This window comes from Rattus norvegicus, chromosome 14, assembly GCF_021556685.1.
Source record: "Rattus norvegicus strain SHRSP/BbbUtx chromosome 14, alternate assembly SHRSP_T2T, whole genome shotgun sequence".
Lineage (NCBI taxonomy): Eukaryota > Metazoa > Chordata > Mammalia > Rodentia > Muridae > Rattus > Rattus norvegicus.
The window spans coordinates 37069485-37082333 of NC_141547.1; the positions used below are offsets into that span (position 1 = coordinate 37069485).

Genomic DNA, 12849 nt, shown 5'->3' on the forward strand with positions numbered 1-12849 from the left:
GAATAGCACTGACCCCATCACACTTTTCACTTTGCTGGTTTCCCGTGAGGCGTGAGGAAGCTGTGGCCTCTGTTTCTGATACGCTCTTTTCAGTTTGCTTCCACGATGGTTTTGTATGAGTTATTTCCTTAATGTAACCGTTTCTATAGCTTTACTTCACTCTTGCTCACTGGGAAAACCCTAACCTTCTATTCTCTTCTCTGCACAGCTCCTTGTCTTCCGAAGCCTTCATTCTTTACATGAAGGAGACTGTATCATCAGTTGCAACCCCAATAGTTGAATATTTGAGTTACTCAGTGACTTACCTTTCACTACATATGATGAAGGTGTTCCTGCACTGTTCCACATGTGTGTATGTTTGCCATTAAAATTAAACACTATGTAAGGCTTGAAAAGTTTCCTAGGTTATTTTGAAGGAAAATCTGAGAAATTATAATAATTCAACTGTTTAAAGATACTTTCAAGTAACTAAATGTAGCTTTTGTGATTTTCTCAAGAAAAAATACTTTTAATGATGATATAATATATTTGAACTTTAAAGAAGGGAGTACTTATGCAAGTTTTTATCCCAACAACTATTTTCGTGATTGTTTAACTAGTTGATTTTAGTTTTGAGAGAGAGAGAGAGAGAGAGAGAGAGAGAGAGAGAGAGAGAGAGCACTACAACACATTGTAGGAGTCAATTATCTTTGTTCACTGTATAGGCCTGTGGGTTGAACTGAGGTCATCACACTTGGCAGCAAATGCTTTTACCTGCTGATCTTAGAATAAATTTTTTAAACAGTCATCAGGGGTTGCTTTTTTTTTGTTGTTGTTTTGTTTCGTTTTGTTTTTTCCCTCAGCAGCACATACTGAAGAAGAAGTGCTAACCCTATTTGCAGGTGGTTTTTTTCTTGTCTGAATTAGAAGCAGAGGCTTTGACAACTTTGCCCATATGCATGTATAATCTGCATATAAGTGTTATCAATTAAACTTTATCTCTCTTAACAAGCCATAAAGACAATAAAGGATTCAGCTAGCCATTAATTGACACTGGGGAGGAAAATGAATGGATAATGGCAATTTATTAAGGTATTAGGTTTTAATATTTGTTGTGTAGTGAATGTTAAATTGAGCATTATAACTGTGTCTTTTCATGCCTATGACCTGCTTCGCTTCCCAGTGTGAAATGTTCACTGTTATCAGAACAGTTTTCAAGGTACCCTTAAAAATAACATGCTTGTTCCTTCTCACTAATTTTTTCACATTTCCAAAAATCATTCTGACCTTGCCCATCTTGCTTCCTGTGTGTGTGTCTGTGTGTGTGTGTGTGTGTGTGTGTGTGTGCGCACATACATGTGTGAGATGTATGAGATACTGCTGGAATTGAAATTTAGGGTAGTAATGAAATCTCAGTAGTTGTAAGTGCAGACATCTAGCTCCCATGCTAACTGGTTTTCCCATAAATTGATGATTTATATAGTAATCCATGTTTTTATGAGGAAAAATGCTTTATCATCTTAAACATTCAAAATTTTATTGTTAGCAACTATTTTGCTATAGCTTTTTATGAACTGGAGATTTACTGTTAAAGCTGTCATCTAGTGAGCACACATATGCTCCAGAGATGTCTGTTTGGTTTAAATGACGTTCCAACAGTTGAATACAGAAATGTTACATAAATACCTCTCTGCTTCTCTAGTTGTAGAGTTGGATATAGGAACCCTGGGCCTGCACTCTCTCCTGGAAGCAGTGTGCACGTAGGGGCTGGACAGCATTTCCAGGGATGAGTCACTTTGCCTTCCTTCCTTCCTTCCTTCCTTCCTTCCTTCCTTCCTTCCTTCCTTCCTTCCTTCCGTGCCCCATTTACTTTGTACTTCTATCTGGGAAACCATTGATATTTACAATTCCTAAAGCTAATAGTTCACTTCCTATTTGAATAATGTTTTAAAATTTTATTTAGCTATGTGTGTATTTCTTATGTTATAAAAAATAATGTTTATACATACCTTAATAAGTTTAGATATTTTGTATATCTATACCATGGCATGTGTAAGACTCTCCAAGTAAAGTTTTAAAGTTGCTATTATAAAGCTACTATGAAGTGAATGTTGAAATCCTTTTCACGGTGGCACAGACATGCACGGAAGGTGAGGGAAGTTTCCTCTTCCTGCTGCCACTCTTCCTATCCTACTAATTGCTTTGCTGAGCTTTTCTTCTAATCACTGAAATCTCAGTGCTGCATACGTCCTGGAAACTCTTTGCTTTGATCAATTTTACTTCTGTAGCTTTCCCACTGGGAAATTCTCCTCACTCTTTGTTTAATTCAGTCAGCTGTTACATAAATATGTTGAAATGCTCCACTATTTCAGTTCCTACTGTGAAAATATTTTGTAAGAAGCAGTATTAAGACACTTGTTTTCCTCCTAGCTCTCCAGATTGTAGGAATTTGAAAGCTGCAAGAAGTGTAAAGTTTATTAAGTGTACCACCTCTTCATGACACCACTGAGGTCTAGAAATAAAAAATGAAGCCAACTTCAACTAGAACCCAGACCTCATGATTCGTTTTCAACAGTCTAAGTAGAAATTTATCATTTTGGTGGTCTGGTTAAAGCAAGTAAAATGGATTTCACTGACATAGTTGTTTTCCACTTAACCCAAATTAGCTTGTATGGGTTATTAATTTTTTGTATAGCTTAATTTTATTCTCACACAAGTTCTCTGGTGTTTTTATTTATAATAGTGACGATTTAGTAAGACAAACACACACACACACACATACACACACACACACACACACACACACACACACACACACACACACACACACACTCCTGTCAGGAATTCTGGAATCATTGATGTTGTAGGTGAGAGGTGAGATGTTGAGTCTTGTCATCAGCCTCCAGTTTTGTGCCCTTAATCACTAGGCTCTGACTTGTCATCATCTGACACCTTCTCTCTTATCTAATGTATGTGTCGTATCTGTTCATGAGAACTGGTATAATGTGGACAGTGCTGTCTGCTTTTCTTAACCTGGGATTTGTACAGCTTTAACTTTTAACCTTAAATGATCCTTCCTTTATTATACATTTCTATTACTGTTTATTTCTATTGTTCCAACTATTTCAGTTTCTCTTGATAATTTTACCTAACTGAAATTCAGAACTTAACTATAGTTGTGACTTTCTTCTAGTGAAAATGTATCTCACCATTGTATGCTTCTCAAAACAGACACAAAACATTTGATAAGTTTGGATAAATAAAATTGTTTCTTAGTAGCTTTAAGACATATTAAGTACAAAATGTTTTCCTTCTATGACTGTTTTTTAGCTCAAAGTGACTCATTTTATCCTTTAAATGAAAAGGGTGATAAGGCAATAAAAGTAGTTTGTATTGTGGTATTTTCTATTCAAATATGAAATACAGTTTTATTTGAAAAGGCTGTCCTCAGAGTGAGGGGCAATGGAAAGGGTCAGAGGAGGACAACTTGATTTTATAGTTGAGAAAGATAGCTTAGCATGATGGAAGTCAGGGTAGTGTAATCCTGAGCAGCAAAGATTAATGTTCCAGTCTTCCAAACCGCGCTGAGGTGTGTGAAGTGAAGCGTGGCAGATCTGGGGGATGTTGGACAACAGATTTGAAGGAAAATCATGGGCACATCATCCCACTCTATTCCTGGGTTTTAATACACACTGATTTGTAGGAACTTGGCAAAAAGGCAGATAATCCAGATCATAAATATTCTATAGTTACCTTAACTGTTTTCATGTAACTGTGTACTTTACAGGCTCTAAAATAAAGCCAGCCATACTTGACTATTTTTGGAATTGTGAAAAATATATGAGTTATTTTCCCTCAATACAAAGGAAGGCTAATTATCAATTAGATAATCAAACAGCTAAATCATCACTTTATTTGGTTTTATGTACTTAACTACCTAAATACCTACCTGCATGAAGTAGACAAAATTGAATCAATTTAAGAATTATTTTCATTCAATGCTATTACATTTTTCATAAATGGCCTTTAAAAGTAAAGTATAATATTCTAAACTCTACTGGCTGGTTTTGTGTGTCAACTTGACACAAACTGGAGTTATCACAGAGAAAGGAAACTCCCTTGAGGAAATGCCTCCATGAGATCCAGCTGTGAGGCAATTTCTCACTAGTGATCAAGAGGAGAGGGCCTAGCCCATTGTGTGTGGTGCCAGCCCTGGGCCAGTAGTCTTGCGTTCCTAGATGGCCTTAGCGTCCACTCCTGTCTCCAAGTTCCTGTCCTGTGTGAGTTCTTGTCCTGACTTCCTTTGGTGATGAACAGCAGTGTGGAAGTGTAAGCTGAATAAATCCTTTCCTCCCCATCTTGTTTCTTGGTCATGATATTTTGTACAGGAAGGCAATAGCAACTGCATTTCTCTGGATATACAACTGTTTCTTCACAGGACTATTGAAATCTTGTAACAGACCATTTCTTGATAATCACTACTAATTATATTATTATTATTATTATTATTATTATTATTATTATTATTATTCCTCTTCAGTAATGTTCTTTGAGCCTTGGGTACAGGAGTATTTTGTAGATGTATTCATTTGGACTGGGCTCCACAGGTCTGCATTTTGATAGGCTGTGGTTTTCTTTCTGTTTTGAAGAGAGATTCCTTGGGGCGGGGTGAGGACTAAGGGATGGGCATACGGGCAGTATTTAGGTTGTTACTAGGGAATACGCTGGTTTAGTAAAGTGGTGGTTCTAAGTTCTCTTCCAGGATCTGGAACTTCATTACCAGTGAGGAGTTAGCTAGATTTCCAGTGCCCAGGCTTTTCTCTTCATGAGTCAGTCTTAAGAACCATTTGAGACCTTTCTTACCACCAGTGTAGAGCAGACATGCTGCCATTAGGCCTTCCAGGTTACCGTGCTCTGCTCATTATTGCTGTGATTTCTAGGTCCAGAGCTTGATAGGATTGCTCGTTGCTTCCCTCTTTTCGAAGCTTGCATGACATTTTCCTTCTTTCCTTCATTTTTTTATTGGTTATTTTATTTCCATTTCAAGTGTTATCCCACTTCCCAGTTTCCCCTCCACAAACTCCCCTATTCCTTTCCCCTCCCCCTCCCTGAAAGTTAGTCCTCAGAGAGGAGACATTCAGCTCAGTTCCAGCTCAGTGGCCTCTGGGCCCTGTGTGTGGAGTGCACGGTGTCTTTAGCAGCAGGGACTTACTTTCCTCCACTGTTGGGAACCAAGGGCAACAGCAATAGACTATATTATATTTGCAAATATTTTGGAACAACTGATCAACAACTCAAAAGAGGGTCTTTTGTGTCTGATGTTAGGTTTTTGTCAGATGGTCTTTGTCTCTTGGAGGGAACACTGTCACCTCTGATGAGAAAAGTTCATTTGAACTGTATTTGTTTATGTACACACAAGTGTATTCTTCCAGGGGCTTATGGAAACCTTATAATAGACATCTGTTGGTCTGCATTACTCTGTCAACCCATAAAGGGGTGCATCCCTAGGAAAGGCTAATCTTGAAGTGGTCAGCAGTTTCCTATGGCTCTTCGTCTACAGATGAGAGCCCGTGAGATTTCCTCCTTAAACATTACTATGTCCATTTAATAGTACTGTTCATTACTGTTCATGCAGCCATTTCTAGGAGAGACTGCTTCAGAGCAGACATCTTAGTGTTCCGGCTGTAATCTTTCCACCCTGTTTTCCTTGATGTTCCTTGATGAGTCATAGATCCGGGGCCTGGGTAATTCCAACTTTATACTCATTGTACTATGTAGTCTAAATCATCCAAAGTTAATAGGAGCTCCTAAAAATTCTTTTTTTGACAATTGCTGATGCAAGTATTACTTTATATTTGCAATTATTGTAAGTAAGACATTTAATGTTTTTGTTTTAAATGTTATATGTGACAAACCTAGATTCTAGAAAAAGAAAAAAAATGTCGATTTATAGATGATGTAGAATCAGATAAATTAATATATCATTTAGTCATATTTTATTAGCATACCATTATATAAATCTATCTTTATAGAATATTTTATAGGTCGCAATGATAAAATGAATACTGGTTTCAGAGTGACAGTAAAAGACACATATACACCTACCCAAGAAAGCTTATTATATAACAACATAATAAGGTAGACATAATGAAGAAACAAAGTAGTGTAAAAATAACTTTTATTTGCCTGGTGTAATTGCTTGCAGGTTTCCTGCCTTTGTCTGCTAACTTGGACCTAGTCCTAGAAGCTTCTAGTCTCTGTAAAACCTTGTCTAGGCCTAGAATGTTTGTAGCCTCAGGTACTTACTGCTCAATAAGCATGCCTTTTCTAGTTCCTTCTGGTCTCTAGCCGGCTGGTCAGCTCAGCTATTATGGCTCAAAATTTCACCCCATGCTAACTGATTCAGTCTGGCTTTTCTTTCTCAGCCTCTCCTGAATTATTCCGCTTGACCTTAGACTAACTCTAGCAATCTGTTCTAATCTTCTGCCCCTTCTAATTCTCTGGCTTGTTCTGTCTTTATCTGTGTCTGGCCTGCTCTTTTTTCAACCTTTCTCTGTGGAACTCTCCTGGTAAAACTGCCTCTTCCTCCCTTTTGTCCTCTCTCACTGGTCTTTCGTAAGTAGCCGTATTTTCTTCACTCTTCTCGTCAGAGTTGGGCATATCCTATTCTGTCAAACCTTTTATGATTCGTTACTTCATCTGCCACTCAGACATCACTTTTAAACAGCAGTGCTTCCTCTACAAACTAACTTGACCTTCATTGGTCGGGATTAAAGTTGTACACTAAGGGCATGTCTTTATTCCAGCTAGAGGATTAAAGGTGTGTGGTAAGACAGAGCCACACTACTATTAGAAAAAGCTTTTTTTTTTCAGTAATACAATCTTGGGATTCACAGTGTGATCAAATATACGGTAACAAAATAGTGTCTTCAATGAGCCCTGTATTGCTAAAGATAATACGTTGTGCAGTTTTGGTCCAATCCTTAAAATATTTCGCATTACTTAGTATTGTTAGTTTCACGGTCGTGTGTGTTAAGTGGATTTTAGTTATTTTCATCTCCAATCTTCTTCCTGTATTCACACCCCTGCTGAAACACTTTTTCTTCCTTGTCTGTTTCTGTGAGTATCCCATTAAGTTTAATTAGAAATGCTTGCTTGAGCATAGGTGGAAGGTTATTTACTAGAGTGGAGGTAAGCCAAAAATAATTGGCTATATCAAGGAAGAAAATGAAATCCTCAGAAACCCCTTAAGGAAGGCTGGGGTTTTATGGATCCTTTGTCTACTCATGATGAAACTTTGAAGGTCAGAATCTTGTTCAAGTCTGGAACAGGTAACTGCAGCTGCTGGGAGAGGTAACAGCTCTGTCATGTCCAGAGAACTGTTTTACTCACACGGTCCCCTCCACCAACATTACATTCTTTCTGAACCTCTTCTGTGCTATTTCTTGAGCCTTGGAGGAGACGGTGGAGACACTCCATTTAAACCAAGCATGTCAGCACCACGTAGTCTCAGCTTTTGGCATTTAACAGGTTTTTGTATGAAGCACCGCCTACTGCAGTGAGCTTTTCTGATGAGGACTGAGGTATAGCCCTGGTCTGTAAATATAAAGGTAAACATCAATATTTAGAAGGTATTAGAGGGTATGATCAGATTGCAAATCAATTTGAGTAGGCGTCCAATCAAACCCGAAAGTGGTTAGTTATGAATGAACATAGTAATCACTCCACTGTTGTACTAAAGGGCACACCTTACCTAGAAGGTTCTTAGCGCACAAGATTCACAGATCACTTAGACTGTTGATTTCCCCTAGCAATCTAAGCAGCACCTCTCAGCACTGTGAAAGCTAAACAAAAAGGAGACACTTCCTGCTCAGTCCCAGCCTTAACTCCCTATGTTCTGTTACCTGTTTGTCAGCAACGAGATCTCCCCGTTCAGTTCTGGTGTACAATAAAGAACAGTTGCAGCAGCCTGTGTTGTTTGGAGGAAAGCATGTCTTTTGGAGCCTTTCTGACCAGTAACTCATATAATCTTATAACTAGCACTGGGAATTTACAGTCTCATAGTTTCTGGGAGAAGCACTATATATCCATATCAGTATATCCATCCATTAGCACTGTCCCACTATTTCCTGCCAAACTTCAGAGTAATTATGCCTTTTTCTTTCTCTTTAACATCATCAAGTCCAGTTTGTGTTGCCCTGCAAGTCCTGGGAGCAGGGGCTGCCCTGATGTTTGGTTAGCCTGACAAAGGTTAGTTGCATCATTAAAGAAAACTAACTCTGCTTCTCCCAGAAGATATCAAATTCCAGTTGTTTCCCAGTTAATGGCGAGATTACATGTCCACCTTCCTTCTATGCTAGGATTTTGTCTGGTTCAGTTTGTGTAGGTCTGTGCTTGCTGTCACATGCACATAGAAGTCCATGTATAGTACCTTATTGTGTCTGGAAAACACTATTTTTCTCATGTGATCAACCACCTCTGGCTCATACAATCCTTCTGTCTCTTCTGCAAAAGTTCCTGAACCTTGGAGGGATGATAACATGATTGACACACAGCTTACCATTTCACAGTTTTTAATTCTTTGTTTGTCCACTTAACAGTCTTTATTAATTGCCATCTACTGAGAAGAGAGAGCTTCATTGAGTGCTGAGAGAATTTCTGACCAATGTGTATATCCTTAAGTAATTAGGAATCATGTAAATTATTTTTCCATTTAGGAAAATAAAAGTATTGGATTCTTTTATAGCATAGGACATACAAAAGTCCTTGCGTTCAAACTTAAGCACGAGGGAACCTAATGTTAATCACAGAGTTGTCCATTTAAGGAAGGGCTGTATAACCTGTGCCTGCACAGAAGGCTGGGAGTAGACATGGTACACTCTGAGACATCTGAACGGCCAAGGCCACAGTGGATCCTCCCCAGACTCTTATTCTGAGTTTGGTTTTTTTTAGTCTATATAGAGAGCCCATCTTTATGGAAGATGTCCCATGCATTTTACAAAGACTTTAGATGTTGTCACGTCTTGTTTAGCTTACTTTGTGCTTTGTTGTACATACAGGACTAAGTTAATTATCACCAGGAAGGTTTTCACCAAATTGTGCTGTTCTTAAATGTACCAAAAATAAACAACTCAGTAAGATTTCCTAAGTTTGAACCAATATTGGCTATTTAGCTGTTTTGAATGAACTTCCTTTTATCTCCTGTGGATCAGAACTGTGCGCTGTGGAGGTTGCACCCCCCCACTCACACACACTCTAGGGCCTATGACCTATTGAGTTATCTTATTTTTGTTTCCTTAACAGCATCTGATTCATCTCATGGAATGCAGCTTAGATGTAATCAAAAAATGGTTCCTTACTCCCGTAACATTCACGCAACTGTTGTACCAGTGGGCATATTTTCCCGTGCCGATTGTTGGCTTAACTTGCAGGTCCCAGAGCTGTGTGATACTGAGGCTTGTTTTTCAACTCAAGAAGTGTGCATAGCACCTTCCTGCACTGCGAGTGCTAGTGAGTAGTAGTGAAGTCCCTCTCCCCACCCCACCAAAACAAAGATCAGTAGTCTTGACATAAATAGCAAACATTGAAAAAAAGAATCAGGACATAATCACATAGTAAAAAAATATATTGAAATAAATCTAAAGAATTGAAAAAATATATAATAAAAACTCCTAAGAGTTGAAGAAAGAAATTGAAGATAACAGGAGATGGAAGATCTTCTCTGCTCAACAAATGATAAAAATACTGTGAAAATTGCCATTTTACCCAATACAATGTACATATTCAATAGTGTTCTTATCAAAATTACACTCCTTTCTTCAAAGAAAATTGGAAATTGTCTTAAATTTCACTTTACACACACACACACACACACACACACACACACACACTCACAACAGTGATGATAAATACCAATTAGTGGAGGTGTCAGCACCCCTGATTTCCAGTTATAGCACAGTTCCATGTTTACAGACACACCATGATGTTGGTTGAAATGCAGACCCACTTCTGCCTTCAGTATCCTTGCCCTTCACGTTACATGGATTTTGTCCACCTTCTCTACGTAAGATGTACACTTCGAGATATGGGCAGAAGTAATGACTTTATAAGGAAGGTCCCAGTTACTCAGGAAATATGGCTAGCCAGTGACTGGACTTCAGCACATTCAGAAAGCCGTAAAGCAAAGGTAACAGCAGAGTGGAAGAGCCTCTCTCCCAGCTGTGCATCTGATGGAATTATTATCTAGAGCAGATGAAGGGCAAAGCAAACTGCACGCTTAAAAATAAATTAAACATGGTCTGTGGAGATTAAACTAAATATGTTTTTCAAAAGAAGAAACAATCGCTAATGAATAGTGCTCCTCATCTTCAGCCATCAGGCCAAACGTTTTTGTCAGCTATCAGTAATCTTGCTTCATATGTGTGTTTCTTTTTAAATACATACAAACGCACGTTTTGTTAGATATTGAATTCACAGACAGTAATGCAGCTCAGTCCTGAATACAGCTTGCAGCCTTTTTCCCATTAAAGCACAACCCAGTGCTCTGTATTTAGGAACACTAATTGAATTTCAATATAACATTTAAAGACAATGAAGATAGTAAGATCATTAACTAAAAGCACAAAAAGGCCATAAAAGTTCGCCAATGTATAGAACCACCCAAAAGACATATCTACAGTATGGGAATTCATGAAAAGGCAGAGAATTGCCTCACACTAGGTTGGATGTCATGGAGTTTTTACTGTTCTGTGCGTAAGTCGTAGCACTGCTCTGCAGTGTATTGAAAACTGTAAAATGTCTGAAGAACTGATTTCAGGGTTACAAATGCATTTTACTGAATAAATAAACACATAAGTTTAATAATAAGTTATGAGAATGAAGTATGTATGCAGATGTGCGTATGTGTACATATATTTTATAGCTGTGGTCTTGAGCACCTCAGAGACAATGATTGTAGCCATCATCGATCTTGTTCTCCCAGGAGTTTTTACTCTCTTAGTAAGAATAGAAAACATTTTCAGATAAATGGTCAATTTCAAGGTTAGCGTAACAGAAGTATGGACATTTTCTTCAGTATCTTGTAGTGTAAGAAGTAAGAAAATACAGGGTTGAAAAGATAATTGTCATATTAGCATAAGAGACAACCTGAACAATTATTTGATGACCATTGTTAGAACTAATCAAGCAATAAAACAAATGATAAATTTGATGGTATCACAAAGACTAAAATAAAGTAAGTTTGAGTCATCACTGCCATCAATAGTTTATTCAAAAGTAAATCAATAACTTATTCAAAAATAGAGAAAAGGTGGTTTAATGTAGAAAACTAGAGCATTGTGCAGATTACCACATTAACATATGTGGCAGACAATCACACAACTACTGGGAAACATTAAGAGCAGAACATGCATGGACTGAGGAATCTTCCCAGTACATCTATTAACTACAACAATTTTGAAAAATCTGATGTCAGCTTAATTGAACAATCGAGGTATATATCATTGGACTAATATATATTACTATGTCATTAGCCTCTTGGTTTAATTTCCTGACAAGTTCACAACAGTATTTTTTTTTTTGTGATATTCTCACCAAAATGCGCTACTTCATTCTAATTTAAAGTAGCTCTGTGAACATTACTACATATATGTTCTACAGAATAACTAGTTAGCACTTTTGCAAACTTTGGTCTCTGGCAAAGCATGGTAGACATGCTTATAATTCCAGAGCTCAGGGAGCCAAGAAGGGAGGAGGATGAACTGGAGAGCAGCCTGGGCTACAGTGAGGAAACCGTGGCTCAACAAACAAACCAAACTGTGTCTAGGTCATGAAAGAGAAGTGAAAAGCCAGAGACTTGGAAACCAGAGGATGCTAAGGAGAAGTAGCAGATAAATATAACATGGGGCCCTGGAAAGATTCTTAGGATGGGAGAAGACCATTTATAGAGAAATGGGTAAATATCAAATAAAACTATTTTATTTAGTAATTTTGGATTGCTATTAAGATCCTATAGTTTATATAACATGTTAATATTAGAGAAAATTTGATGGAAAATAGAAATTCTTTGCAGTCTTTCCTCCATGTCAGGGTGTGTTTCAAATTAAAGAGCTAAATTGCCATTAAATTAATTGAGATAATGAATAGGAAACAAAGTAAATCAGGAGAAAGTGATTGACTCCTTAGGCCTATAAGCAATAGAGACCTAGGGTAGACCAGATGCAGCAAAGGACAGGTTTGTATTACTACCACATGAAAATGCTTTTTAAAAGTATGAATATTAAATATGAATACTCATAATTATGCATATACTGAAGAAGTAGGAGAAGAGTTTACACTTAAGATGTACTCTTAAAACAGTAACCTTTAGTGTCGCTCTGCTTTTATCTACCTTGTGTCTTTATGTAACTGAGAAAGTGCTCACTAAATCTTCATTGAATGAGTGGAAGAAAAATTGCTTTCAAGCACTCTAGGAAAATGGGACCTAAGCATAGATAAATCTAGATAAAGGCTGAATACTAACCACTTTAGGGCACAGCGGTCTTTGTTTGTGTGACAGTACTTTATAAATAGTATAAGTTTGTACACAGATTTTCAATGTTAGAAAAAGCAGGAGGGAGCTGCTTTCACTGAACAAGACCTAGTTAGCTCAGGACTCTATTAATATAATATTTGTTCATTAGATGAACTTGTATTGATGTTTTTTGGAAAAATAATTAATTAAAAGGCAACCTAAGCATGTTGTACAACAATGAAAAGTTTAAAATTAGGTTACGACAGCTACTTAGTAATTAAAATGAGCCCACAGTGATTGGTGCGGTTAGCCAGTTTTGAAATACCAACTTTCAAAGCCTTGTAAACAGGGAGGGATCA

At 37.5% G+C, this 12849-nt stretch overlaps 1 protein-coding gene across 4 annotated transcripts in view; it reads left to right on the forward strand.

The window, feature by feature from the left end:
- Cox7b2 (cytochrome c oxidase subunit 7B2) overlaps positions 1 to 12849 on the forward strand; it is a 112261-nt gene that overhangs the window by 25858 nt on the left and 73554 nt on the right. The window lies entirely within an intron of this gene.